The 18,769-nt window shown below is 35.3% G+C and overlaps 2 non-coding genes across 2 annotated transcripts; both read right to left on the reverse strand.

The window, feature by feature from the left end:
* Positions 1–13,886: 13,886 nt before the first annotated feature.
* Positions 13,887–13,960, reverse strand: TRNAV-CAC (transfer RNA valine (anticodon CAC)). Its single transcript has one exon. It is a non-coding gene; the product is annotated as a tRNA-Val (tRNA).
* Positions 13,961–14,135: 175 nt separating this feature from the next.
* Positions 14,136–14,206, reverse strand: TRNAG-CCC (transfer RNA glycine (anticodon CCC)). Its single transcript has one exon. It is a non-coding gene; the product is annotated as a tRNA-Gly (tRNA).
* Between the last annotated feature and the right edge of the window lie 4,563 nt (positions 14,207–18,769).

An 18,769-nucleotide genomic window follows, 5' to 3' on the forward strand; every position in this document is an offset into this window, starting at 1 on the left:
TACAGACAGGTTGAATGTATTCCGCATCTGGATAGTCAAGGTCACTGTCTATGCGTTAGAGCGTAGAAATTTGAGCGATATAGCTAATGAAGATCTCTACAACGGAATGTTAATCCTAAAAGCCTCCTGGATGAAAAATCGAATGAGTTGCATCAACTCGAACTCTAATTACGTTGGCGTTCTAGTTGATTCAGTAATTCTTTGCATCTCGCGTTTGCATTACTTGCACCATGCAGCTATAGCTCATGAATCTAAAATGACAAACAAAAAGAATGAGGATGATGAAGCGAAGAATGTTGATCTACTTATTGTAGCACTTGAAGGAGGGCTCTGTTTAATTAATTCTATACTAACAGCCACGTCTCATGAAGAAGGAGAAAATGAGTTTTTCTCGGAGTTGAAGGAGACGCTGGAAGAATCAGATATAGTAACACAGATTGTCCGAATGATGGAACTTGTCCTTGCAGGTTTCAAATGCATGGGATCGTCTCATTTGCAATTTGGTATAAATATTATGGTGACACTTGTCGAAGAAGAAGACTCTGAAGGAAGAGACGATGTTGTACGAGTTGTTGGCGATTTTCTGGGAAGCAATGTGGTGGATGAATATGATTCAAGCGTTAAGTTGTTGCTGCAAGAGTTTATGCACAATGTCAATGCATATGTGGATGCTGTATGATTCACGTGTTAAGTTACTGCTGCAAGAATTTATGCACAGTGCCAATTCATCCCAGCAGAGATAATGCAACTACATTATTAAGTGATCCATCTGGATTCAAAGTTGGTGGTGATCCAACTGCGTAACAATATTATTAGTATTAATAGCACCAACATTATTAGCAGATTACAGATTACATTTATATTAGTTGTACTTATGGATTTACATTAGTTGTACTAATGGATGGTATTGTTTTAACTGCGGAACAATATGGATGGTATTGTTTTAAGTGCGTATGATGCCAATTCCATCAACATTATTATCTGTAGTGCGAGATTGGTTGTACGTGGATGTATGATGTAATTTACATTGAATTTAAACATGTTTCTTAAGTAAATTATTTGTCGAAATAGAAATGTAAAAGAGTTAATTTCGGGAGGATAATAATTGAAAGTGAATTTAATGTATCATTATTAATTATTTTGATCATATTTTGAAAATATAAAATTAATATTTTTCGTTGTGGATTTGGTTTTGGGAAAAAACTAGGTTAGTCACTTTCTGGTCAAGGACTCTAGTATGTCTCCACTTTTGTTCCCTCTCCATATATGACTCTTTGACTTTGTACTCCGGTATCTTTGACTTTGTCGTCCCGTCTCTTCGATGCATGGTACAGTGGTACGTTGGCCGGATTGGAATAAAATGTCTTTGGATTGTGGCATGGTTTGGTCAATGCTATATATCGATTTGTTAGTTTTCTATGTGATTTGACTTTTGCGTATGGGTTCAATAAATGATGATGGTTATATTCAAAGATAAATGTAGCAAAAGCCAAAGAGAAATACAATGCCCCCTTGGAGGAATTTAATGAAATGTTCAACTTCATTGTTGAATACCAATATATTAAGGTACAACTAGATTTGGACACCTTCTCTAAAAGCCCCTCTCATCTTCCTACTTTTAAATCTAAATATGACCCGGCACAACGTTGCTGGTAAGTGCATGTTTTTAAGAGATCCAAGATTTTCGATCATGCAGATAATCTAGAGGCACTCTACAAACCAAACTAGTGTAGAGTATATGTCTAGTGTAATGTAAGTATGTAAACAATTTTAAATGTTAATATGTCAATAATAATTAATTGCATCTACAAACTAGTATAGAGTATATGTGTAGGTGTAATGTAGGTATGTAAACAATCTTAAATATTGGTTCAATTAAAAAAAAAAGTGTTAAGGGGATGAGTGTAAACATTTAAATGTTTGCTCAATTAATAATAAAAAGTTAGAATTAGTAAATAAAAGGTTAAAGGTAATATATAAAAAGTTAAAAGTAATATAAACGCGTAAACATTTAGATGTTGGATTAATTAATAATAAAAAGTTAAAGTAATAAAAATAATAAAATTCAATTTGTTATATTTTTATTTTGTTATTAACTTGTAAATAAGATTTGCTACAGTACCATGGGCCAATACCATGGCTTATCAACACCACATGCTCAAAAACCATAACTTATTTCAAAACCAAAATATTTTATAACAATATGACAATATTCTTAAGCATGGATATGCACTCCCACTTTACCATGGATATTATTAAATTGTAATAGGTTTTGTTACAATACCATGGGCCAATACCCTCACTTATCAATACCACATGCTAAAAAAACATAATGTATTTCATAATCAAAATATTTTATAATAGGACAAGATTCTTAACAATGGATATTCAACTGCCACTTTACCATGTATATTTTTAACCTGCAAATAGACTTTGTTACAATACAATGGTTTATATTATGAATTTGTGAATATGCTTTCTTACAAAACCATGGCTTATTAATACCAAATTCCAATCAATCTCGTATTTGCACACTTAAATAGATGCATTAAATAGGGCACTAAAATTAATCCCATTGCCCACTGTAACATCGTTATGAGTTAATCAATCTCGCATTTGCAATTAAATAGATGCATTAAGAAGGGCACCCATTAAGAAGCAATATCGTCTTCTGTGTTTTGCTAATCAATTAATCCCATTGCCCAATATAACATAGTTGTGAAATATAACATCGTTGTGAGCTAATCAATCTTGCATTTGCACTTAAAATCAAGCATTGGCCAAGAAGCTGAGCTGCCGAGATGCTTGATTTATGGGGGTACTTGATTTATGGAAACATTTTATCATCTTTCGGCTTGACACAATACCTACTATTTCCTCCACCATCGTCCACAGGTTGATACCTAGCTTATTTACGTGTTGGCTTTTCGTTCAACCTCCTTCGTCTTCAATCAGTATAAGATGGGGGAGTTTTTTCATAAGGAAGGTTTTCTCCATTTTCCTTTCCTCCCTGCACGCTCCTGCGCAGGGAAGGGGTCGACATTGTTTCATGCTGTGTTTCTTGGCCTGGTATAACTCATGCATTTTTTGAGGTGTTCCTTTCTCTACTGTTCTCTACCCTCTGGATTTTCCCCTCTGAGATACTGTCCACCATCTTGATATCTCAAGCCGCTTTATGGTCTCGTTTACCATTCATTTCTTTTTTCTTCGGCTCTTTGGAGGATCTAGATCGAGTTGACTTGGGCTAGACGGTGTTACTTCTCGGTGGCATTTTGCGCCATACGATTGCCTAAATATTATTTCCAGGTTAGTGCATCAACTCGTATTTATTTGTATCTCCTAGGGGTCTTGAGGAATCAGAAGATTTCATACATCATTAGCATAGTTTCTAGTTCTTCATTGCGTCATTACAATTTCTACGAGAAGAGCAACCTGTTTTATATATCTATGCATGGATCAAAAAGTTCTTAATGGTTTAAAGGATCTCCTTAATAAAATTGCATGGTCTCTGAATAGTTGTGTTATATCTAAGCCGTGTCTAGATTTCAGCTTCAAGATAGGCAACTGGTGGTGTAAATGCAGTTACTGTTTTTGTTGCTGCATCGTTTTACCGTGTTTTTCTTAAGATATCCGGGTATCGACTATCTTTGCATGTTTTTGTTCCTCTGGTTTTTCCGGAATCTTGGTCAGATTTATCGGAGTCGTGGTCGGATTTTCTTGTCATAGATTAATTATTCTAAATTCTGGGGGGTTTTGGTAGTTGGGTGGTACATGAAAGTTAATATCTACCATCTACGTATCGTCGTCACTATTATCTGGATTATTCCTCATATCTGGATGTTTGTCATCCTATTTAATTATTGTCAGTTGTTGGTCATTCCGAGGTGTTCTTATACGTGCGGATAGATCGGGAATAATCTTTCTCATTCTCCCTGTCAGACCTTTTGATTCTAGGAATGAATGTTTTGTCAGAACTATAATCTCCTTTTTTCTAGTTGGTTTTCCCTAGGTCTTTCATAGGTTCTGACCATTTTCAGGTCTTCTCTTTCGATCTTTCTTTTTTTCTAATCTTTATTTTGGGTAAGGCCGTATGTCAGATTTATCTTAAATTCCTGTCAGGAGTTGGCATTCCTGGGGTGTTTTTTTTAGCTGATGATAGATTTGAAAATCTTCTTACCATCCTATAGTCTTGTTGACCTTTTTTTGAGGGGTGTTCTTCGTACATCCGGGTGACATGGAGATCTAATTCATTGAATCTGACATGCCAGCTATGGTGCAGGCTGCCATGGAGGCAGAAATTCACCATTATGGCACTATCAAGTTGTCTAGCTAGCAGTCCTCTTTAGCTGATCATTTGATTCCTCAACCTCATCGTTTGGGTCATGAGGACGGCGGACATGATCATCCGCGGCATAAACATAATCACCATCCTGTTAAGATCGTCCCTCCCCCGTCAGCTATTAACCTAGACAGTGTCTCACTTGTGGACAGAATTGCTAGCCTACAATCCCATGCTTTGATCGGTAAATGGAATTTTCCTGATATGGAAGATGCCCAGATGAGGTCTTGGCTTGGTTCCAAATGGCACTCCTTGTTGGGATATATTTCGAAAATTGTTAGGCTTATGAAGGACTGGTACAATTTTCACTTGTTGAATGTAAAGGATCTAGACACTATATAGGTTCTTCCTTGGGTTCATGGGAAAAGCTTTTTGGCCCTTCACAAATGGTATATAGGTTTCAATCCATTGCGGAACACCCCACAAAACAATCTCATCTAGGTCAAACTGCCTGGCCTCCCTATTAAACTATGGACAAAGGAATCGCTTTCTCATATAGGGAACACCATTGGCAAATTTGTATTTGTGGATCCAAAGTGTCTAGGCGCCAAGGATAAGCGGGTGGAATGGATTCTGATCGAGAAAGAATACAGGGGTGGTTTTCCTGATCACATTGACCTTTTCTGGGGAGAGTTATTTATTCACCAAAGACTTCATTACGGGGGTGTTCCCTTTCGATGCTCGCTCTATCATAAAACTGGTCACTTTAAATGGCACTGTCCTCATCTTCCTGGCAGAAAGGTAAAAAGGAAGGATTTCCATGTGAAATATTTTTCTCCCATATTGGATAAGGAGTTCTATGCAGCGGGTGAGGAGAGGGACAATTTAAAAGGTTTGTCTTCATTTGCTGATAAAGCTTCTCTAGATTTTCAAAGTGTTTTTTGAAGTCAAGAGACCCGTCATGCGAGACATCTCATCGGCTCTCTGTATCTCCTAAAATAAAAAAGGTTGCTCCCTCATCCCTTATGCGTTCCCAGTCTTTGCATAAATTGGACCTCTCCTTCCATATGGCATCGACATCTCATCCTCTTACGGTTTCACGGGATTTCTTTCTCTCACATCCCTATCCTCTGGAACCTTCTTCGAGGTTTTCCATTAAGTATCCTCTTCCTATACCTCATCTGATTTTAAACACCAATATGTCCCCCATCATTACTTTCATACCATCCTCTTCTCCATCACCTGACAAAGTCGAGTCTACTCCTAAAGATAAAGCCCCTTCATCGACTTATTTGCATGACTCCTCTCAACAAGACAAGTCTGATTTAAAAGGTAAAGCTCTGGCGATATCTGTTGCTCCTCCAAACTCGCCTGTATCATCCCCTACTAATTCAATAGGTAATGATCTTGATTTGCTTTTGAGAAGAGAATCTCTTCATCTTCAACCAGTCACCATCCATAGGCCATGGAAATCATCCTCGCCCATCATTAGTCCTACCTCGGCAGGGAATATCATGGTTAGAAGGAAACAAAATAGAGGTAGTTAGCATTTTCGTGGTAGGATGGATAAGTCCAAAATTGATCTTCAGGAACCATCCCTTATTGATATTCCTATTATTGATCTTGCATCATGCAGGCCTCTTAGAGCAAGTAAGCCTAGGGAAGGGGCCTCATGATAAAAATCCTCTTTATGAACATTAGGGGTCTTGGTGTGGACCCAAAATTTTTGACTCTTAAGAATTTATTTCTTTCATCCTCCTCTAAAATTATTTTGATTCAAGAAAAAATGCACGGCTGCCCATAAACTATTGCCTATTTCAGGCGCATGTTCTCATCATGGCATATTTCAGCGACAGAGGCCTCCGGTCATTCGGGGGGTCTGGCTGTTCTATGGAATCTGATTTGGATTTCGGCGAGGACCTTTAGATCTTTTGATGGTATCCTGGTACTTGCTAAATTCCGGGGTATGGATGCCCCTGTTCATATCCTAAATGTTTATGCCCCATATAAGGATCGCCTAAAATTCTGGAATCAGTTCTTGTCCTCTGAGATCATGGAGATTAACTCTTTATTAATAACAGGGGACTTAAATTGTACTTTGAGCTCTAACGAAGTGTGGGGCAGAGGCAGGAAAACTGATCCTGTGGGAGGCCACATCAGGGAGGCTCTCCTCCAATATAATTTTGTAGATATATGTCCTGCAATATTGGCTCCTACTTGGGATAATGGGAGAACATGAAATGCATATCTTGGTAAAAGACTTGATCGCTTCTTAATTCACGACAGGCTGGTGGAACGTCTTGGGTTTCCTTCTACTAGTATTTTACCTTGTTTTATTTCGAGTCATAGACCTATCTCCCTGCAATGGATGGCCCTGAATCATCGAAAGGGTTATCCCTTCAAGTTTAACAGGATATGGTTAGAGGATGCTGTGTTCAACAAAACTGTTCAGGAATCTTGGCTACTATTTTCTCCTCAAGGTCCATCTTCACAAGCTAAATCCTTGTTGTGTTGCATGGCATATCTCAGGAAAAAGGTAAAGGAATGGCAATGCAATAAGAAATGTTCTAACAGATTAGCCCTGCTTGACATTAACAAGGAGCTTGACAAAATCGCGAGGAGGATGTCCGATCACAAAATTTCATGGGATGTGCGAGCTGGGATATGAGAGCTGGAAAGAAGAAAACATAGTCTCCTAGCCATTGAAGAATCGACCTGGACACTGAAAAGCCGAGCCATTTGGCTAAAGGAGGGCGACAAGAACACTAAATTCTTCCACAGATTCGCAAATAAGAGACGGGAAACAAATGCTATATGGGAAATTAAAAATGAGGAGGGCAACCTGGTGCATTCTTACGAAGAGATTACAAAAGAAGCTGTATTTTTTTTTTTAGAATTCTTACAGAAGGGACCGGGACATTGGGATGGATGATATCATCTGGTGTATTGAGCCTTTCCCATCCATGTTCGATGAGGAACAAAGTGATCCTTTATTTGCTAGTGTCACGGAGGAGGAGCTATTGTCAGTCATGAAATCATTTAAAAAAGATAAATGCCCAAGTCTGGATGGTTGGAATATAGGCATTTTTATTCATTTTTTCAATCAGATGAAAAATGATATCTTCGGTATGATAGAGGAATCCAGATATAAGGGAAACATAAATCATGTCATCTCCTCTACTTTCATTGCCTTAATCCCAAAAAAAAAGGACTCTCTTACATTTACAGACTTTAGACCCATATCACTCTATAACACCATTTACAAAATAATTTCTAAAATCATATCAGGAAGGATCTGAGGCATCTTGTCAAGCCATTTATCTCAATAGAAACATGGTTTCTTAATAGGTAGGAATATTCTGGAAGTTGTTGCTATTACACAAGAATGCCTCCATTCTATGCACTCCAAAAATATTGAAGCAGCCATCCTCAAAATAGACTTAAAGAAGGCTTATGATTGTCTCGATTGGGGCTTTTTGCGGTGTCCCCTTATTAAAATTGGGCTCAATAATCAATGTACTAACTGGATTATGGCTTGTGTGGAAAATGTCAAATATGTCATTTTCATAAATGATATTCCATCACCTTTCTTTTCTGCTGCTAGGGGTCTTCGTCAGGGATGTTCCCTTTCTCCCCTCCTGTTCATTCTTGTTATGGATTCTCTTAGCCTTCATATAAAAAGGGTTGTTAGTGAGGGTATATGTCGTCATCTAACAATCAGCAGGGGAAACGTTTTTTCCCATAATCTATTTGTGGATGATATATTGATTTTTGCCATGCTCTGTAGACAGACCTGGATAAATCTGCACAAGATTTTGGAAAACTTTCAAAGCACCACTAGTCTTCTTATTAATGCCTCAGGTAAATCATCTTTTCATCATGGGGAAGTTAATATGGAAGTAACTGAATACCTGACCCATCTTTACAATATAAAAGCCAAATCTATTAAAGAGGGTATGAAATATTTGGGCTATCATCTAAAACCAAAAGGATATTCTAAGTCAGATTAGACATGGATCCTTAACAGATTCTATAAAAGAATTGTTGGCTGGGAGTATAAATGTCTCTCTATGGCAGGAAGGATGATTCTAATGCAATCTGTGCTAGCCCAAATCTTGGTATATTGGGCCCATTTATATTATGTTCCGACCAGTGTCATTCATAATTTGAATAGATCAACGACATACTTCATATGGGGGGATTGTAAGGAAAAAAGAAAATTTCACCTGTCAAAGCTTACAAACCTTACCCTCCTAAAGAAGATGGGGGGTTGGGGTATCATGGATCTACAAAAATTTGGTCTTGCCTTGTTAAGTAAATCATTATGGAGAGCTATATTTGGGAACAATATATGGAGTAATGCCATCAGATTGAAATACATGGGGAACAGAGATATTTCTTTTTGGTATAGGTATAGATCAATAGGGCCTGCTCGGGGATTGGCTATATGGAGGAGTTTTCATAAGATTCAACAGTTCTTTTTTAAAAATCTTGTGTGTAATTTTCAATCAGCGAAGAGCATTTTAATTGGTCTTGATCCTATTATGGGAGGAGAAGAAGTTTCCCATTTTCCTCCTCAGCTTTTACATATCCTCCACCAAAAGGGAATTTTCTATTGGGCACACGCTATTGACGAGTGGCATCGTGTTATTCCCATCTGAAAAACAGTTAATATACTGGGCCTCAATGGTACATTAGCATCTCAATGGAGTCAGATTATTTGCAGAATGAAGAACAGGTGTATATTCAGATCTGAAGATGAGGATGGCATCTTCTGGAGGGGTAGGGGTGGCAAGATAAATGCTCATGTAAAAGATATTTATCTCTCCATAATAGAGGATCAATTTACACTTGCCGATAACATTTTCCCATATGCATTTTGGAAAACTGGGTGCCCCTACAAGATTATCTTATTCTCATGGCTTGTGTATCACAACAAAAATATTACCTGGGACAATCTGCAAAAGATGAACTGGCATGGCCTTGCTATTTGCTCTATATGTCAATCTGAGGCAGAATGCAATCTGCACATCTTTTTAAATTGTTATCACTCCCAGGTACTTTGGAAGAATCTTGCCTCATATATTGGTTTCAATTTCACCGTACATTCATCCATTAAAGATGCATTTTCATGGTGGAGTAAACAGAAGGTGACATGGAGGCCTATCCCTCTTATTGTGTTTTGGTCCATTTGGAAATGGAGGAATAAGTTTATATTTCAAAACTGTAAGGAGAGTTTCAAATATGTTTTTGATCATATCGTCTCTATGTATTTCACTCTCCTATCCTCCATTCCTCAACATGTAAATGTAAAGTCAAAGCAAAATTATCATTCTCAGCTGGTATATCCAAGGGCATTCTTTGATGGGGCTGCGAAAGATGGAATATGTGCGTGTGGAGTTTCCATTAATATTCTTGAGGATCATCATTTTGCAATATATTGGAACGGAGGTGAAGGGACAAACAATAAAGCAGAAGCCATGGCTCTATATGGTCTTCTTCTTTTCTATACATTCCTGAATATTGATTGCCTTTGGATCTACGAAGACCCAAAACTCATAATTGACCATGTTATCAGTAAAGTCTCCATAAACAACCACAATCTGGCCAGATGGATGTATAGAATCTCCTATATCTGGAAATCTACAAAGGATTTCTCCATCGCCCATGTCAACTGATCACAGAATATTATCGCAGATGAACTATCAAAGAAAGGGTTTCTCTCTCAGTACGGGGTATGGAATCTGATCATCACAGTGGGGACCGACTCGCATCAAATACAAGAAGTCAAATTGCCAAGTATATAGTGATCTTCCATTATGTCCTGGTATGTATCATGAACCTGACTATCAATCATTTGGTATATGCACAGGTATCTCTGTTTTTATGTATCGCTAATGTTGGGTATATGTTTCTCTATAGTACCTATATTTACTTGTATCTGTAATTAGTATCTGTATTCTGCAGTATTAGTTTTTGCATATACTGTTATATTGCGGATCACAGTTACACTTTCTCTATCACATATAATTCTGTATTAGGAACAATTTTATATAATACTATCAAGCTTTTTTTCGTACTGAAGAAAAAAAAAAGAATTACGAGCATCAAAACAATTAACTTATTACACTTTCTCTATCACATATAATTTTGTATTAGGAACAATTTTATATAATACTATCAAGCTTTTTAAAGAAGAAGAAGAAGAAGAAGAAGAAGAAGAATTACGAGCATCAAAACAATTAACTTATTTTATATAAAAATATACGAGCATCAAACTTATTTTATATTAGAAAGAGGGCAAACGTTGCAAAAGTCAAACATTATTCACCGTATATGTGGAAATGACAGCCTTGTCATGAACCTTTGGAGTCGTCTAGCGAGGTGGAGGAATTGCCCGGACGGCTAAAAGTGGTCGCAATCCGGGCAAAATAATTTCAAAAAATCTTGTAGAGGCAGTGTTTGAATCGTGTTTTTGATGGTGGAAATGGATTCAGCACCATCAAAAACGTCTAGGACACTTAAAATTTTGAATTTTAACAACTATAACTTAGATATACAAAAATCATCGCCACATTTTCTCTAAATATGACCAAAATTTACATAACTCTCCGAGCAACTCCTCGCCCAACTCCTCCGCCTCCTTAAGCTACGCCTGAACTTTTTATTGAGTTATTTAAATTGAGCCAAATAAAATGTTAGAGTTTTTCTAAAATTTGTATAATTTAAATAATTTTAACTTAACACAAAAAATATTAATATTATTTTATTTTATATAAACTTAAAATTATGATTAAATTTTATTTATATTTTATATTTATAAATAAATTTAATATAAAATTAACTTATTCATTCTTTGATATTACGAGGTTTTCAGTTGCACTAAATTTATAGTTGTGAGTAAATTTCTAAACCGGTTAGTTTTATGTTAGTTATTAGTAAATTTTGAGGCTCTTACCATTATTTTGATGGGTGGTTAGGCTCATGGTTTAGGGTGGTAGTTAGTCCATGTAATTAATTCCAATGAGGTGAACGTGACAATTACTCCAACATCCCAGTCAAACACAACTATAGAATCAAACTAGAGCCAAGACTTTGATACCATGTATTACTCACAATACAAATGAGCATAGAACACATCAGTGTCCATTATGTAGCAATGGAGGAGGCTCAACATGGATTAAAAATAACTATAACAACTAGAAAGATACAAATAAGGCAGCACAAATGCAAATTGCAGTTCATTTCAATTCAATGATGTTGTTGTAGTATATTCAATGACCACTTTTTCAGTCTTTTTTTACTTGTTTTATGGTAACAAATATATATATATATATATATATATATATATATATATATATATATATATATATATATAATTTAACAACATTAATTTGATAAAATTATTGTTGTTATAAAATATTATTCTTAAAAATCTAGTGAAATTAAGGATATTTCATATACATACATACATACATACATACATACATATATATATATATTTACAAATTTAAGTTGTGATTCAAAACAATTTTATTGTGAAATCAATTTTACTCTATTGCACTTTTATATAATAAATTTTAGAGTAAGATGAAGCCACCTCTTACTATTTCTTAAGTGAATGCAATTAGTATCCTCATAGAATGTCTTACAAACATTTACAAAAATAAAACATGATTTTATCTTGGGAATAATTAGCTATGTATAATAATCATGTTTTGTTTGTACATAAGAGAATAAAAAGAACCTTTTGAGAAAACAAATACTAAATAAAAAATAAATATTTTTTTATAAGGTAATTTGACATCTAGACATTTATCAAAAATGACTTTTCCAATTCACATATTAACCTAAACCCTAACTTAAAGAATGCATTTTTTAAATTTTTTAAACATTATTAATTGAGATATAATATAGTATAAAACTTTACCACACAAACAATCTAAACTCAAAACACTATAGAACACAATTGTGATCTTGAACTCCAACCTATATGATGCAATTGCAGTTTACTTATACCATTACTCACCATATAAAGCGTAAAGTTGACAAAGATAGATAACAATCCATGAGACTTGTGTTTGGACAAATAAATTTCAGCCGGAGTTTTCTTCCAAAAGCTTCTAACAATATATTCAGCTTAATAGGAAAATAGGTACATTTTTATAAATAAATAATTAATTTTTTTAAGTTTTGGAAAATTTAAGTTATTAATTAATGTGATTCGTGAACACATTTTTTTTGATTTTTTATTTCTATTATGTAATATTCAACTACAATTAATTAATGTTTTCATATGTTTTAATTAATTAAAAATTTATAATTTTATTTTAAAAAAATTTATTTCCTTTAATTACAATATTCTCATAATTATTTAATTTTGCAAAACAATATAATAAGTTATAGAAAATTTAATATATTTTTAAAAATCAATTATAGTTATTGAAAAATGTTTATGGAAATGGATTTTTATACGTCATGCTATGTGTGAGGGACTAATAAAGCATTATTATTGTGATTGGGTAGAATTGGATTCTCCAATACAGAATTTCATAATAAAATATTTTAATTGACCAATTAGTAAAATTTAAATTAACCGGATTATAAAATTTAACACTAATCATTAATTTCATTATATTTAAACTAAATAACAGAGACTAACTACTATCTAATACTGGTAAAATCTAGTCGTTGTCAGAATATAGCCGTTGGAGGTCTGCTCTATCTATTTAAATTGCTTTGCATGTTCATTCAACTTGTCTTGACCATGAATCACACTAGTTGGTTCGAAACACACGTCCACAAATAAAATATCATGTAATTTACACCAAAAAATCTTTCATATACTGTTTAATACTTGGTATATAATATTTTTCTTTATAAAAATATTAATAAATTTAAAAACATTGATATAAATTTAAAAAACATTGATATGATAATTAAAAAATCACAAAATTTTATGACTAAATCCCATGTTAACCAATCAACCCTGAAATAACGACAGAAACCGAACCAATCAAGCCATCGAAGGGTTGGAACGGCCTGCCTTGAAACAGTTTGATTCCAAGGTTAATATGTAGTGAAATAAAATATTTTTATATTAAATTTACTATTGGATGATGTAATAGACATGAAATTTTATTTATTTATTTATTTAAAATCAAAATTTAGTTAAATCTCATTTCACTTATTTTTTTAAAAATTAAAATTCTCCAAAACCAATTTATATAAAAACCATGTCTATTCCTCATAATAATAAATAAGGAATAAATATATCAGACAAAAAGCTGAAAGCACAGTTATGTTACCTGTGCGCACACAACCCAATGCGCTGTTATGTCTGAACCCAGGTTCGAACGGTGGACCTATCGAAAGTATATTAGTACTATTTATAATAATCGTCCATTTATTGACAGTGAAGGTTGGCCTTGGTTTTAGAAATAGACATATCAGACAAAAAACTGAATGTCCCGTTATGTATAAGACCAGGTTTAAGCCGAATGCACTGTTGCCATTGGTGAAGTAGACAAAACAAAAATGCTGAATGCACTGTTATGTATAAAGAGCCCAGGTTCAAGCAAAGCGCACAAATCCGACAGCACAGGCATGTCTGAGCCAGGGTTCGAGCTGGGGACCTTTAGTGTGTGAGACTAACGTGATAACCAACTACACCACCCAGACAACCGTTATACAATACAAAGATTGTCAATTCTGAGATCCGAATGCCGCCGATCCAATTCTTCTCCTCGTCCAAAATAATTAATGTTACACCCGACATTTTATGTTAATTAACCTTAGAGTCGCACAGGGGAAATTATGTAAAAGACAATTTCATTTCAACTCCTTAGAAGTTAACTGCGCATCCGGGGAATCGAACCCCGGTCAGTACCGTGGGAGGGTACTATGATACCACTACACCAGATGCGCATTTGATGTTGTGTAGCCTTTGTATTTTTATAATTTAAATTCTCGTTCTCTTAACCAATCAACCTAGATCTTTTCATTTCATGTAGATTCTGCATTGGCTTTATGTAGAAGTAACAGTGAATTCTAAACCATTATATTTTTATACTCCCGATGCGACGAAGGAATCCATTTTGAAAAGATAAATAGTATATCTTTCCCTAGAAGCAATAACATCCTTTTCTTGAAAGGTAGTCTACCACTAGATTTTGTTCTCTATAGACATGTGTGATTGTTAAGCTCTCGAAAGTCCTCATCATAGATCTAATGAGCTATATCGAGTATGTAAGGGAGGGCATCTTAAAATTAGATCTCAACTGCACCTAATCAATGATCACCTTCAAATCGCCAAAGATTGTTAAAACCTTTATAGCAAGCCAATTTGCACAAAGTAATGCCCCCCACAGAGCGATAAGTTTTGCTATGTTGTTAGTCCATGTCTCACTAGACCAACTGAAATGATACCAACTACCTGGCGGTAATACTAAATACACCCCACTGCCACAAACCCCATTTTGTGATGCCCTGTCAAAAAATACTACTAGAAAGTGTGTCCATACCTCCTTAATTAAAAAATGTCTCTAAGGAGGCTCTTGCAACTTCGGTCCAATCTCCAGAAAGTATGAAGTAATCCTTACACATGTGGCTTTAATATGTGGATACACTTGTTCAAAAATATTTTCATTCCTGCACATTTAAATGCCCCATAGTATATAGAAAGGTAAAGTATGAAAAGTCTTGAAATCCTCAAACCATTGTTTAAGACACCTTTCTATGGAAAACTTGTTCCAAACAACATGCAGATTAATATAATGGAAGGCCTCAATCCAATCCGAGACTGCAAAAGGACAGGAAAAAAAGGAGATGTACCACATCTTCTAAAGCTTATTTGCATAAAGCACATCTTCCAGGTCCCTTAAAACCATTTTTTTGAGTATTATCCCACTTTAAGACCTTATTATGCTCCACCAACCACATAAAAAATTTTAATTTTAAGGGAAACTCCCATATCCAAGTCTTTTGGAACCTTGCAACTTTATCCGTCGAAATCCTCCCTTGTGTAATATGTGAGTATACCACTTTAACCAAATTTGTTCTTTGTGCATACCTCCCTCCCAAACTAGCTTGTCTTCTTTCTCTCTTAATTAAATCCCCACAAGACATAATTGTGAAGTGTACATAGCCCATTATGCGAAAAGAGGCATAGACATGTTAAGCTCATTGGCTTTAAGCCATTCATTGTGTACAGAAGAAAAGACCCTATATGCATGGATTTGGTTTAGAAAGTAAAGTTCTTTGTGTTGACGAGATGGAATGTACCGCCAACAGCTAGGGGAACTCCTTGGTGAAGGATCACAATAAGATCCTATAGCATTTGATTTAGGAGTCCCCTCAGGTATGTGGGCCCAAACGCCATCTCATTAAGTAATATTTTGCTTTGGACAATTTCAAGTGTCAACATAAGAGAACGAATAAAACTTCAACAAATGCAAGTAAGTAACCTATAGAAATCCAATATAATAAATGTCATGAATAGCAACAACATAACTATAAAGCATGAATCTCAAGAAAAGCAGTGTCAGCAAATCTTGAAATCAGATCCACACACATGTAAAGATAAGTTTATCAATCATGAATAAGTTCATAATTGATAACCATGTGAAAGTATAAATGAGCATGCAATCATACAATGATATAATGCTAATGTCAATGATACAATTTATTAGCACAAGCATAAAGGTAAAAACATCATATACCATCTATTCACCACAGGAAGGAATCCCACAATGCATGATGACATACGAGAAGATTGTACGCCAAAGTTCTAGGAACTTTAAAACATTAAACTGAGAATATTCATAACACCATCACATGAGACATCCATCAAATCCATAAGTGAAAATAGAAAATTACTTCTTGCATTCACTAAAAGATCTCTTAGTTCTCAAACAATATGAACAAAAGAATAAGTCCAAAGCCAAAAGTCCCATATGACGTGTCATGAGTAATTACTGATAAAATATGGGTGACCTTTAATCTACGCCTTGACCATTGAGCTATGTCATGAACTTTCACATGCCTATGGGAACCTAATTATTCTGGTCACTACACTAATATGCATATGTTGCATGAATGAGGTTACTCTATTCTACCAGCTTAATAATAGACAACTTTGGAACCTCTACATGTAATTCTTATAAAACATATGAATTCAAAAGCTTGTACTTTGTTGCTACACTAACCACCTTTTGCTACTCTTCCCTGTTTTTGTGAAGGCACTTTAAGGCATCTAGTATTAGAGTGCTCTCTTTTACCTTGATTTGGTTTGATAAGGTCACAATATTGGTATATATCCTTTATGGTTTTATCACATACTGAGTAATTATTTCTTTCGTCACCTATAAATTCTCCATAGCAGAGGCCCGTTTGAGAGGACTGAGAAATGCTTGAATCTCTTGGAGAACCTCTTCCCGCTTCCTTACTTCCCTGATAGATCCAATAGAAATTACTTTGTGTACTTCAATAAAAAAATTCTAGTCCATTTAGAAAATTCTTATAAAAAGCCAGTACTTTGTCCACATCCTTTACCAATTTGTCTCATGATTGGGCTTTGATGTGGATCTAGACCTTGTCGTTTTGAGAAGTTATCTAATCCTTTGTAGGGATAATTCAAATATTTAGTAATCCAGTCACATATGTTGTTAATAACTGTGGTAACTTGTTTGAGCACAGTTGTCTTCTCCTTAGATTCAACCTGTATCATTGGGAATGGCATTATAGTTTGATGAAGCTTCAACATTTCTTCATAGACTACAGACATGGCTTCTTCTAATGTTTCTACCTCTTATTGAACAGAAGCTTGCAACTCTTTTGCGCTTGAATGGTATAGGAACAAAACCCTATTCTCTTCTTTAGTTTTCGCAGCTCTTTGCTCAGCAACATGGAGCTTGACTTGTAGTTTGGAAAGTTGTCTGTTTAGTCTACCCATGGTTACCTCTGTGGTTTTTACAACAGAAAAAATCTGATCAAAGTGCTCATTTTAGGGTTCATTGTAGTATCTAAGATGATTTCTTTCTTTGCGATCACTGGAATGGGCTTGGTTGTGTTCTTGGCATAACACTTCCTCATTTTCCTATCTTACATTGGATTTGATCGAAATTCAATCTAGTAATATCAAGTACCTCTTCTTCCTATTCGACTGGTATTCCTAATTCCTTGAGTGGAAGGTTCCCACCAGTAATCGGAGTAGAGGGAGGAACATCTAAAGGAAACAAGTCAGTTTGCGTCCCGGAACTCTGACCTAGCTGATCACTTGATGTGTTTCCATGTTGTTCATTAAGGCAATCTAGTTCAACTTTCTTAGCCAACTGTTCTTGTTGCCTCTTGGTTTCTTCCTCTTCTTGCTTTCTCTTATCCTCTTCCTATTTTCTCTTTCGCTCTTATTCCTTCCTTCTTTGTTCTACATCTTTCTCTTCTTGCTTTCTCTTGAGTTATTCTTCCTCAAACTTATTCCATTCTTCTTCCTCTAGTTTTCTTTTATGTTCTGTTTCTTTCTTTCTTCATTCTTCTTCCTCTTGTTGAATTATTTCTTCTTCTTCTTGCTTCCTTCTATCCTCTTTCTATTTTCTCTTGAGTTATTCCTCCTTCTGTTGTCGTTCTAGTTCCTCATCCTACTATTTTCCCATTCCTTGTGCTTTCTTTATCTCCTCTTCCATTTTCCTCCTTATCTCTTGATTATTTATTGTTATTGCTACATTTCTTTCCTCTAGGGTTTCTTGTTTTTCTTCGCCTTCTTCCTGCTCATCCACTGAGTCTTCTTGATGGTTGATTTTATGTCTCTTTTTCTCTCCATCCTTCTTCTGCTACTCTTTCTTCTGCTTGAGTTGGGCTGCTTTGGCTTCCAATCTTATACTCTCTTGGCAGTTTTCATCCCACTCATCGTCTTTCTCTTGTTGTTCACTTGGTCCTAACTCATTAGTAGCATTGTACCAATTTCTAACTTTATCCTCATGATTATTCTTGGTATGAGCATAGGACCAATTGAAACCTGCTTCCTTACAATGTGTTGCCACAATCCACTTTTTGTCGTACCTACGGTGATCTAAATCCATGAAGAATAAGCATTTCATTTCTTCATCTTATGCTTCATCCTCTTTGAAATTCTTGAGGGTATATGTGCCAATAGTGAAGGGGAATGCGGGCCAAGGCTTTTTCTTGGCTTTGACCAATGTTTTAGAAAACCCTATAGTCAACTGATAGCAAACCTCTTGCAAGAGCAACTTGTCTATCACAAATTTTTGGAGAGCATGGGGGTGCTTGTAGGAGCCAAATAATCCGATGAAGGTGCCTTATTCAACGGGAAACCAATCTACTACTTTAATGATCATTTCCTTAACCATATTAGCATGCAAGGAGCATCTTCTCTAAATAATATCTAGTACAAAGGAGCAGTAAATGAATCTGAAGTAGTCTCATACATATTCTTGTAGCCTGGATCCCAAAATATTTTATAATGAATCTGCACAG

The sequence above is a fragment of the Pinus tabuliformis genome, chromosome 3_2 (assembly GCF_031772625.1).
Source record: "Pinus tabuliformis cultivar Carrire ecotype Pingquan chromosome 3_2, CPIR1, whole genome shotgun sequence".
NCBI lineage: Eukaryota > Viridiplantae > Streptophyta > Pinopsida > Pinales > Pinaceae > Pinus > Pinus tabuliformis.